Below are 12,558 nucleotides of genomic sequence, written 5' to 3'. Positions count from 1 at the left end.
TTGACATCGACATCGAAATAACACAATCCGCTGTTTTACAGTGTGGATTTAATTTTTAACTTCCGATTTAGAAGACATGTAAAAATTAATTTAATAGCATGGTGCAGTATGTAAAATTCAATTTTTTCTCCAAACTGTTTGATTTTTTTTTTTTTTTTTTTAGCTCAACTTTTATACAAATTTCTACTAAATAGTAAGCTAAAAGCACACATTTTGCTTTGAATAATGTAATCCACAAAATTGGGATACAGGGAATGTTACATTTTGTAATTCGACTTGGTCAGCTGTGTCTCTATTTTGGTGTGAAGTTTTACGAGTTGATTTAAACATCGCAACTTTTCTTCGATAATCAATATTATCGATTTCATTTATGTTACTTGACTGCAAATTAGGATGTAACATTTTCGGTTGAATAAGAAAATCGGACTGAAACTTATTAGCAGTTTTTGATTTGCGTTTTCAGAAATGCAAAACATTGAATCCTTTGTCGTATTTGTATTGATTGATTCATTAACGTCGAATTTACCTATAACAGAATGCTTTAAAATAGGAACTGTTCTAAATCCCTTATTGACAATTTGAATGTATAAATTGTGCCCATTTTGCAAAAATGGTGTGCCTACACAGAGATTTCTTGAACATAAATAACTGTCTCTTTTAATAAAAATGCATTTCGTTAAATCAGGCACATTATTCGCGGTTGTCAATCTTAACGTTATTTGCGTATTTGGTTTTACAATATACTTTCGAGCAACTTTTAATTTTATTACAGGTTTTACTGTTTTTTCGACGTCAGAAATTTCTACACCCATTAGATACTCTTTCTGAACTTGGTTTTTAGATGTAACATTTAAATCAGGTCGATTGAGATTAACTGTTACTTTATTGTTGTTGTTTGTTGAAAAACTCAAAATATTTTTATTGTAAATCATTGCGTTAAAATTCGATAAAAAAGTATGTCCCAAAATTAAAGGTTTAGAAAGATTTTTCACTACAAATGCTTCAATATCCAACTTTATGTTGTTAATTTTTAGAGTTACTTTCGAAGTACCAACTGGGTTAAAAGTATAACCTCCTACTGAAGTTAATTGGATTTTCTCTGATGAGAAAGACATGTTAGTTATAAGATTTAAATCAAGTAAGTTTGGTTCACATCCTGTGTCTAAAATTACATCAAACAAATTGTCTTCGTTATTTATTGAAGCCTTGATTGACAATAAATTGCTATCTTTACTGTTTGTCGAGGTTAGAACAACTTCATCGACACTTAACATTGAGTTTTCACATTTACTAGGATTCTGATGTGTAGAAACATTCTTATTTTGTCCAAAATTGTAAAACTTGTTGCTACCTCGATTAAAATTTTTACATTTTGATGAATAATTATTTCTGGTATTACTATTTCTTATACCTCGATTTTGATTAAACCTAGAATAATTTTGCTTTTCTCGTGACACATTTCGATAGTAAAAATCATTTTTGTTTAACTTGGCCCCTTTGTAATTATTATTTCCACAATAATTGTTGGACTGAAATTCACAATTTTTACAATACTTATTTGGCCAAGTACGATTAGTACCGTATTTGTCAAATTTGTTTTTCAACCGATCATTACGAGACCGAAAATTCATTCCGTCTGAAATGTAAAATTTACTTTGCCGATTCATTTGATTAAATAATACACGCTCTTTAATATCAATTATTTTCAAGACTAGTTGGTTTAAATCACTCAAATTTTTATTATTAGAGCTTAGCAAATAATACATTTCAAAACACGACGGATTTAAACCGTTTTCAAAATAATCTCTAAAAGTTTCAAAAGACATGTCCGGGTTAATTTCATTTGCCAAAGTACGTAAGTCATAATAATAAGTTTTAATGTCTTCATTGTCCCGATGTTTACGCGTGTTTAATCTAAATTTTAGTTTAAGAAATGGCTGGTCACCTGCGAATTCTTTTAGAAAATCTGTTCGAATTATTGCCCAAGTATTCAAAACATTTTTTGGATCATTTACATATTTTTGATACCAAACTTGTGCTGGTCTGTTCAAATAATTATTAAAATATGAAATCTTTAAAGAATAAGTCCAGTTGTTTAATCTTGCGGACTTTTCATATTTATTTAAAAATGTAATGGGACAATCACTTGATGGATTAAACGTAGGTGGACACGTAAATTTAGGGATGGCCGGGGCTTTTTGTTCGGCCAGTGCTGTACGTAAAGTTATCTTAGCCATTAATTTCTTGACTTTTGTAACGTAAGACACGATCGTTTCAGTTATACTGACTTGCTTTTAACAATTTAGCAAACAAATATTCAAAATGACAATGTAGGACAGAATTAATCATGCAAGAAGAAAAATTATATTTTTGTTTTAAAGAGGTAATTGTCACTCACAATAAGAAAAATCAAAAATATTTTTTCAAAATATTTTTTTTTAACAGTGTTTTTCATCTACTTGAAACAACTCTACCAAACGGCGTTCTGAAATACGGCAAATTCTACCAAATGTCATTCTGAAACAAAATCGGCGCCTCCACCAAAGAATAAATAATGTGTTACTTTGGGAATTATGTTTGAAGGTTTTATTCCGATTCACTAAGTTGATAAACCAATCATCTTGTCAATTAGTTTTAACTGTCATTTAGTTATTAAATTATATTTTTCTACCAATAGGTTTAATTCTACCTCTGAAACAAGATCTCGGTAAAGGCGTTTATTAAAGTAATAACCGCACGTCTCGTTTAACTTGTTGGGCCAAAAGGCAACTCACCAATTTCAAAAGTAAACGAAAAAATGTCCAGGGCATATTTGCTTTCATTGTTCTTCATTTCAATGCGTATTACTTTGACAATAGTGTACATAACAGAAAGAATGACAATTACATCTATGGAATCGGCTAGGAAAACGGCAAGTTTGCGCATTGCCACGTGTGCAGTGCTATTGCTGCAAAACATAAGTAATAAATAATACGCTGAATAAACAAAATATAAGGTATTACTCTATTTCGAGATTAAGTAAGAGCGTAAAGGCATTGAACGTGTTTAAACGAAATAACAGAAGTGTATTCACTCTGCTCCAGTAAAGTTGTTCCGCGTCGGATTGGACTTCAGCTCAACAGCTTTGCTCAATGTAAGGGATACATCGTGCGCTCCTCATCCAGAGAAGCTTCTGAGTAGACTCTCATTGATCGAGTAGCTTCATTACTACACACTGATGCTTGTCTACCGATAGATGTTGCTATGTTGCTATATTGTCACGTTTAGGGGGTAGCGTAGGAAGAGAAACAAGATCGTAGCTTAAGTATGTCGTCTTTATTTGGCACTGTATAACTCTTAGCATCGAACACCGTCCAAGAGAGGGTTGTGTGTGGGTGTGTGGGTGTCGGGGTATGTGCGTAAGACCTTCTGATGTGCCGCCAAGCGGAACCCGCTCGATACGAGCAGGGTGCCCCTATGTCCGACACGCCCAAAGGATTTACTTAAGGCACTGCAAGGTAACGAGCCGTCCGGGCACTAGAAAGTTCGGACTGTCGCTCGTGACCTCCCTCTGGGGATGACCCCAGAGTTCGGTAATCGTCGATGGCTTGAGACGCTGATTAAATACCCACATCGTGACCCCAATTTGCCGGTCTTGCTGATTCAGACAGTGCACTAGGGGAGACCGGGGCCCGACTAGGTAACAGAACTTAGTGCAATTTATGTTATTCGTGACATCTCCCCCTTCCAACAAGTGTTCGCCCCGAACACTAAAAGTCCATGTTTACAAAATCAACTCACTTATTCTCTAATCTTACTTTAAAAAGCAGATGGGGATGTACTTTATTCAAACCAACTTCTTAAAGCTAACAGGTGTTACTTATCTTCTAGAAAAGGGGTGGGAAAAACTTTATTGAACAAATATCTTAACTACTTCTCGATTTTTAGACGTTGCCATGTTTGCATACTCTAAAACAATTATTCCTTTCATTGGGTCACCTTTCAACCTTGTTGTTGCGTCCATCTTCTTGCCTTCTCATTTAAGCGTAAATTGTCCCCTGCATCGGGCACCATCTTCTAGTACCTTCTCTCGGTACTACCTTGTCTAAGCGGAAATCCATCGCTTAGCTTCGACATCTTTGGTCCATTGCGTGCTCTCTTTTTAGCACACGTTGCTTTGGACTACTATACATCGTCATTTCTAAGCCCATCTGGAGAACCTTCTTCAGCCCTTCATTTAAGGGACTCTGGGTGCACGCTGGTGTAGAACCGACGATGCGGAACCCATCCGAAGATGCTGGTTTCTCCTAGGCTTGCTCCTCTTCTTCTCGCTTCTTTGATCAGGTCAATTTGTCGATAGACGCAACGAGGTAATTAGGTGGCCCCTAAAGTCAACAATTAATTAGCAAACAAGCCCGACTCCAGTAACATAAACAGACATAACATGTATTTATAAACAAAACACCTTATACTTGCGCGATTTTGCTACCTCAGCAAAGTACCTAGGTCGGGAATGGCGTCACTGGTCTAGAAAAAATTGTTATTTCATTAACTATACATACGCTTATTTTACGAAACCTAGTCATCAAAAAATTTAGTTTTATCTTACCCAATACTATACAAACTAATATGTGCTCCTATACACTAAAATGTTTAGGGCAACCTACAGGCCGCTCTTGATATTGCCCTACTCAGTTCAAGCAACTGCGGACCTGCAGGCTGGTCCTTCAAAACTCGCTTGATTCTTCTGGGGTGGGCATTGTTGTGACGTCTTCCTGATCTCTCTTTCTTTCTCTCTCTTTGTCTCTCTTCTGGTCTTTGCCTCTCTTCTTTCTTCTCTGTTATTCCTTCATCTTTTTCCCGTGACTTAATTGGCTTCAATTTGCGAGGGTGTGTCTATCAATATGAAGATTAATAGACGGGGATTGAACGGGGCGCCTCCACCATGTCACGTTTAGGGGGTAGCGTAGGAAGAGAAACAAGATCGTAGCTTAAGTATGTCGTCTTTATTTGGCACTGTATAACTCTTAGCATCGAACACCGTCCAAGAGGGGGTTGTGTGTGGGTGTGTGGGTGTCGGGGTATGTGCGTAAGACCTTCTGATGTGCCGCCAAGCGGAACCCGCTCGATACGAGCAGGGTGCCCCTATGTCCGACACGCCCAAAGGATTTACTTAAGGCACTGCAAGGTAACGAGCCGTCCGGGCACTAGAAAGTTCGGACTGTCGCTCGTGACCTCTGGGGATGACCCCAGAGTTCGGTAATCGTCGATGGCTTGAGACGCTGATTAAATACCCACATCGTGACCCCAATTTGCCGGTCTTGCTGATTCAGACAGTGCACTAGATCCAGATGGGGGCGCTAGTCAATAATACACTACGTTTATTTTGAGCAATATCGATCCGCTAATTCGGTTAAAATGAGGTTGAAGTAATTGAACTAAACCACTGCATTTTTTTAACTTCAAAGAAATAAAAACAAAAAAGCAGAATCTGGAGTTAAAACAAGAAATAATAACCTCACAAATAATAAAAAACAAACAATTCGGTTAGGTTAGCACTCAAATTTGTTTTCTCTTTTTAGTCGTTAAAGAATGTTGAAAAAAATTTGTTCAGTTGGACTGTGCATGATGTGCGAATTATACCCTGTTACGTACGAAATAGAGTTTTCGTCCGTTAACTCGTTTGATTTGTGTTTTTAATGTACATGGGCCTAGTTACACTGGTAGACCGATTCCGATCGCTTAAATCCTCCAATTGCACTTTGTGCACATTTTGTTGTAAATGTGGGTGCGTGACCTGATAAGTTATCAGGTGCCGTAGTCACGTGATTGGTTTCGATTTTTGTCGGGGGAGCGTCGGTTTGTGGTCGTGTTTCTTTGTGTCAGGTGCCATGTGCCTATTTAATCACCCCACTTTGTGATATCGGTCTCTTTACCACTACAGCACCCGAACTGCCGACATCTGACTTTTTTCTGAGCGGTGAGGCGCGTGTGTGAATTTGAATTTTTAATCCGTAAACATCTGGCCGAATTACAGGTAAATTGGTTTTATTGTTAGTTCTTTTGAATTATTTTGTATCGGCCCAATTTTCCAACACAGCATTGTGTTCGGCCCAACCGGATATTCGGAGATTTTTCCAACCGGAGATTCAAGGACTTTTCCAACCGGAGATTCAGAGATTTTCCAACCGGAGATTCAAGGACTTTTCCAACCGGAGAGTCAAGGACTTTTCCAACCGGAGATTCAGGGACTTTTCCAACCAGATATTCAAAGACCTTTCCGACCGGAATTTCAAAGACCTTTCCGACCGGAATTCCAAGGGTTTCCTGAGAGATCTGAGGGTTTTCCCGAGGAAGGAACGTTTCAATCGGGGATTGAATCAGCCTGACCGGGACTGCTTTGTCCAGAGTTTTCCGGACCAGCCCAAGTGTTGGGAAAGCCGATCACCGGCCACAGAGGTTTAGAAAGGTCAGAGTCGAACCACCACGATTCCTCACTTGATCACTAGTTTTATTTAATTTCATTTTATTTTATTTTTATTTTTTAGTTATATTAGTTTGCTCTAAACAACTTCAACACTTGTCATCACCTCTGGTCACCTTTTTGGTTGCCGGAACAAGTGTTGAAGCTGTTTGTTCGTTTTCCCTGGTGTTCTGCTGTTTTCTGCCCTAGGTACCTGTCACCAGTCTCTGGACCCCATTTCCTGCCTGGAAATCAGCGGTGGCCACTACTGACTACTGGGAAGAGGATACTGGAGGTTCCAGGACCCAAACATCGTCTTTGACAACTGGTAAGGGCAGTCAATTACAGTTTGGCACTGGGAAAACTTTTCCTGTTTTTTTTTTTTAATTTATTTCAAATTTAACTTTTTTTTTTGTTTTCAACTTTCTTGTGGCAACTTTTGTAAATTTTATAAATATTTTGTAAATTTTTGTAAATATTGTAGTTATTTTAATTTGTAATATACACGTGTACATATACAACAAGTGGTTCGTTTGATTTCCTGCAGTATATCCAAGTGTGTTCATCTATAGCTAGTTATGAACTTATGCAATTAATCCACGACCTTGAGCTATCTAATTGAAAAATGTTGTAATCTCATTAATGTGAGGTTTCATCATAACAAATTGGCGACCAACGTGAAGGGCCTTTTTGATTTTTAGTGGATTGAGCACGCTTGGATTGTGGGTTGTCAGACTGCCTTGTTTGTGCATGTGTATTTTTGCATGGCTACAATATTTACTTAGTTTTTTCATGGTGCCAGACGTGTTGATAGTATAAGATATTTATTCTTAAATTAAAGAGTGTCAAGTTTGGAATTGCTGGTTTATCGTATTATCGTTGCATTTTTACCTTTGCTTTGCTTGTGACCGTGCCAATCTATTTTTAGACCGAAGTTTCAGGTTTGCCCCGTTATCTTAAGTTTTTTTGTAGTTTTACCTATAACATTGTGGTTCGGTTTTGCAGTTAAAAGTGCGAATTAATTTTCTCTTTTGGTAGAGATTTTATTTGTACTGATTTGGACAATTTTAATTTTCCTTAATTTGATTAAGTGTTTAATTATTGATTGACTGATTTATTTGATCAGTTTTGAGTAACTTGGATCACAAGTAGTGATCAAGTTTTTAATTGTTGTCCAAGTCAGTTGTTTTTGTTGCACTTTAGCTGTAAAATTTATATATCACTTGTGTTTATTTAGTTTTTGGGGTTAAACTGGAAATTTTAATAATGGCTCTCCAAATTAATGCCTTGCAAGCCCATGAGCTAGATTATGAAATTTCTATCAGATCTATGAAGCCATTGGGTACTGTTGATCAGAGACGTAAAATTTTGAGGGGACTGTTGGCTCAAGAAAATGCCAATCGTAGTATTTGTCAAGTGTCGAACCCATTTGAATTTGATTTTGATGAAAAGGAGCTGGCGTTATCTATTGCATCAATTAAGGTTAAAATAGTAGGTTTTACCGGTACATCTAGTGATCCTTCATACAAAAACATTTCAACTCGGCTCTGGCATGTCTCAGGCCGACTTAATCGTATGAATCATACTTCTGATGAGGAAACTCAAAGGAAGAATGATTTATATGTTGAGATATTAACTTTGGAAGGTGATCTCGATGCTAAAGTTTTTCCAGCTGCTTCAACTCCTCTTGACCCAAATTTGGGTCCTGTCAGTTTTAATGCTAATGCAGTTAATCAGGTTGTTAGCAAGTCTGTGCCTGTACATAAATGGGGACTGCAAAAGTTTACTGGCGAGGGTTCATTAATGGCTTTTCTTGAAAAGGTAGAAACCTTTAGAATGTCTCGTGGCTGCTCAACAGATGAGGTTTTTGCTTCTGCTGGAGACCTTTTTGATTCGCAAGCTTGGACTTGGTGGTATAATCATCATAAAAAGGGGCGTTTTATTGATTGGGATGATTTAGTGGGTAAATTAAAAGAGACTTTTTTGCGTGACCACTATGATAGAAACTTATTAGAAGAAATCAAAGCTAGGAAACAAAACCCTAAAGAACCAGTTTGTTTATTTATTAGTTCTATGGAGGGTCTTTTCAATCGATTAACTGAGGCTCCTTCTGAAAAAGAAGTTGTAGACATTATCAGAGAAAATTTAATGCCGGATTATGTTAGGACTTTGGCATTGCATGACATAACTGCTGTCAGTGACTTGACTTCTTTGTGTAAACGAATAGAGAACAGTCTCTATGTTTCAAATCAGTACCGACCAACTACACATAGAGGTAATTTAATGGAACCTGATCTTAGTAGGCCAGGCTTTTCTGGAAATATTAGTTCTGTTTCCTCTAGTGTGGTTTGTTGGAATTGTAGGAAACGCGGTCATATAAACACTGAATGTACTGCCGAAAGGAGTTTGTATTGCTACAGTTGTGGTAAAGAAAATTTTACGAAGTCCAACTGTCCTAATTGTTCAAAAAACGTCACAAGACCTGGCAGGAAGACCAACAATCCTTCTGTCAGGTCGACAAAAAATTCTCAAAAGAAAGAGAACAAAAAAGACAGTCAGTAGTGACTGATCTTTTGGATTGGCATAAATGGTTGGACCAAGTGAAATTTTTTATGTCTGAAAAAGTTCCTATTGTTGGTGATAGTCAAGTTACTGAAGACGGTGCTGTTTGTGCTAAAAAATCGTTTGATGACCGTCCATATTTAAATGTTAGAATTTCTGATTGTTCGTTTTTGGCTTTGATCGATACTGGTAGTTCTATCTCTATTCTGGGTTTTGATGGTCTGCAGATACTTAAAGACGTAGACTTATGTTTGACCGAAGATTCGTCATTTCACGTCACTACTGCTGACGGAAACTTACAGAGTGTGTCAGGTTATTTTTGGGCTCCTATAACTTTAGGTAATGTTACCAGACTGTTGAAAATTTTAGTTATTCCTTCTTTAAAACATGAGTTGATTTTGGGCATTGATTTTCTTAAAGCATTTAATATTCAATTAAATTTTAGAAACCTGTCATATCAATCAATCTTTAATTCAGTGTCTGTTATAAATAAGATTCAGTCTGCTGAAGAGTTAACTTTGACACAGACTGAAGAACTTAATAAGATCAAGGATCTGTATAAAACTATTGCACCAAAAAATAAATTGGGTTTAACCCATTTAATTAAACATACCATTAACACCGGTAATGAAAAGCCTGTCAAACAGAGACAATACCCATTATCATATGCAATGCAAAAGTGTCTTAACGAGCAGGTGGATGAAATGCTGGAGCTTGGTATAATAGAACCTTCTAATTCACCTTGGTGTTCGCCTATGTGGCTTGTCAAAAAAAGTGATGGCTCATTTAGAGTGTGCTTGGATGCCCGGAAGCTTAACTCTGTTAGTATTCCTAGTGCATATCCAATGCCTCTTATTGATTCTATTGTCACCAAAGTTCGTGATGCAAAATTGCTGTCTTCAATTGATTTAAAGCAAGCTTTTCATCAAATTCCACTTGATGACACTTCAAAAGAGAAAACCGCCTTTGCAGTGCATGGTAGAGGGCTTTTCCATTATAAAGTTTTACCTTTTGGATTGAGTGATAGTGCCCAAAGTATGTGTCGATTAATGGACATGGTTATAGGACCGGCTTTAGAGCCTTATGTATTTTATTATCTTGATGACATTATTATTGTCACACCTGACTTTGACACACACTGTGAGATTTTGAAAAAACTATTTATGCGTCTTAAGGATGCTGGTTTGACTATTAATTTGGACAAAAGTCAATTTTGTAGGTCGTCTCTCAAATTTTTAGGTTATATTGTTGATCGTGATGGGCTTAGGACCAACCCTGATAAAGTTTCTGCTATTTTGGATTACCCTGTTCCTAAAAATACTACGCAAATTCGTAGACTTGTCGGTTTGATAGGTTATTATCGTAGGTTTCTTAAGGACTTTTCGTCCCTATGTAGTCCAATTACCGATCTTTTGAAAGGGCGTAAAAAAGGTCAACCTATTGTTTGGACCCCTGAAGCAAACATTGCTTTTGCTAAAATTAAAGAGGCACTTACTACTGCTCCTGTTCTTGCCAGTCCTGATTATACCAAGCCTTTTAGTTTAATGTGTGATGCTTCTGACACAGGAGTTGGCTGTGTGTTGTATCAAGAGGAGGACGGTTTGGAACACCCTATTGCCTATGCGAGTAGAACTTTGAACAAATGTCAACGTAAATATACAACCACTGAAAAGGAATTGTTAGCTGTTTTGTTTGGCATTGAGAAATTCCGATACTATTTGGAAGGGACACATTTTACGGTCCATACTGATCATTCCTCTTTAGTTTGGTTGAATAACATGAAAAATCCTTCTGCTCGTATAGCTAGATGGATTGTTAAGTTATCTCAGTATTCATTTAATATCGTGCATAGAAAGGGTGTTGCCAATACTGTAGCTGATGCTCTTTCGAGAAGTTTGGAAGATGTTGCAGTTTTAAATTTGACCAATCTAATTTTGGATAAATGGTATCGTGACATGTTAGTGAAAGTTCAAGAATCACCTGATAAATTTCCGACTTTTAAGGTAAAAAATAACTGTCTTTATAAACATGTATTTTCTAAGTACAACTTGGATGGCAATGTTTCCAATTGGAAAATTGTTGTACCTACGGCTCATAGACAGGAAATTCTTGAAAAGTTTCACGATCATGAAACAGCCGGTCATTTAGGCATCTCTAAAACGTTGTCTAGGGTTGCTGAACTGTATTATTGGGCAAATATGCGAGATTCTGTTTACCGTTATGTTAGAAAATGCACTATTTGCGCTGCTAGTAAATCTAGTCATTTACCCCAGGCAGGTCTTATGGGTCAATACCGAAATGTTAATTTTCCTTTCCAGTTATTGTCAGCTGATCTTATTGGTCCTTATCCAAGATCAAAATCGGGAAACCAGTACGTTCTTGTTGTGGTGGATTGGTTCACTAAATTTGTACTTGTGCACCCTATGGCGAAGGCGACTTCTAAGGCCATAGTTAAGTTCATAGAAAATCAAGTTTTTCTTTTGTTTGGGGTTTGCCAAATTTTCTCTTGTGACAATGGTAGTCAGTTTACTAGCAAGGATTTTAAAAATCTCATGACTAAGTATAATGTCCAGAAAATTTGGTATAACGCTAGATATCATGCACAAGTGAACCATACTGAAAGAGTCAACCAAGTGATAATCACTGCAATAAGATCCTACATTCATGAAAATCACAGGGATTGGGATAAATCTATTTTCCAAGTTGCCCAGGCTATTAGACTGGCTAAACATGAAGTTACTGGTTTCTCTCCTGCATTTTTAAACTTTCGCAGGAATATACCTGTTGATGGTTCATTTTATGGTTTAATTAGTGATAATGCTGACAATAAGGTGGAAATTTCTGATAAAGTGCATAACCCCAATACAGTTCAGGAATTACCTAACATCTATGAAGAAGTTCGGAAACGACTTCATAAATCTTACATTCAAAGTAAACAACGTTATGATTTTCGAAAGAGAGATGTTAAGTATCATGTTGGAGATCAGGTCTGGAAGAAAAATTATGTTTTATCTAAAGCAGTAGACGGTTTTGCTGCCAAGTTGGCACCTAGGTACATTCCGTGTACTATTTCTAAAGTCCTCTCTAATTTAGTATACCGTTTGGTTGACAGGGATGGAAATAATTTGGGAGATTGGCATGTATCCGACATTAAACCGGATGTGACTTTAAGTGACGAGTCTGAGCATTCTGATGCTCATTCATCTGACTCCTGATTATTGAGATTTAGTTTTTGTTAGGATTGACTCTAACTTTGTATGCAATTCCGTTGGTTTAATAGGTGTACACGAATTGAGTCGGTCGTATGTTTTCTAATTGATTGAATCCATAATGAACAAGTTTTTGTTTTCTTGTTTTGGTGATAATGACATTTGTTACCTAATATCTTTTTCAATAAGTGTCATTATTAAGGGACAGTGGCGGGTACTTATATACTCAATTGTTTAATTGAAAGATTCTGTGGATACCGTATTACCCAGAATAACACATTTTAACAACGTGTATCATTTTTAATTTAATTTAATTTGACTTGTTTATTATTGGATTTGATTTTT

The 12,558-nt window shown here is 36.8% G+C and overlaps 1 long non-coding RNA gene across 1 annotated transcript; it reads left to right on the top strand.

Annotated features, from left to right (window-relative positions):
• Positions 1 to 5,620: 5,620 nt before the first annotated feature.
• Positions 5,621 to 6,964, top strand: LOC145738142 (uncharacterized). Its single transcript, XR_014180602.1, has 2 exons — positions 5,621 to 6,016; positions 6,080 to 6,964. It is a non-coding gene; the product is annotated as an uncharacterized LOC145738142 (long non-coding RNA).
• Positions 6,965 to 12,558: the final 5,594 nt, after the last annotated feature.

This window comes from Ips typographus, linkage group LG15 (genome assembly GCF_016097725.1).
Source record: "Ips typographus isolate SLU linkage group LG15, UJ_Ityp_2.0, whole genome shotgun sequence".
In the NCBI taxonomy this organism is placed as follows: Eukaryota; Metazoa; Arthropoda; class Insecta; order Coleoptera; family Curculionidae; genus Ips; species Ips typographus.
Note: the sequence above shows the minus strand (reverse complement) of the source record. Positions and strands in the feature narration are given on the sequence as shown.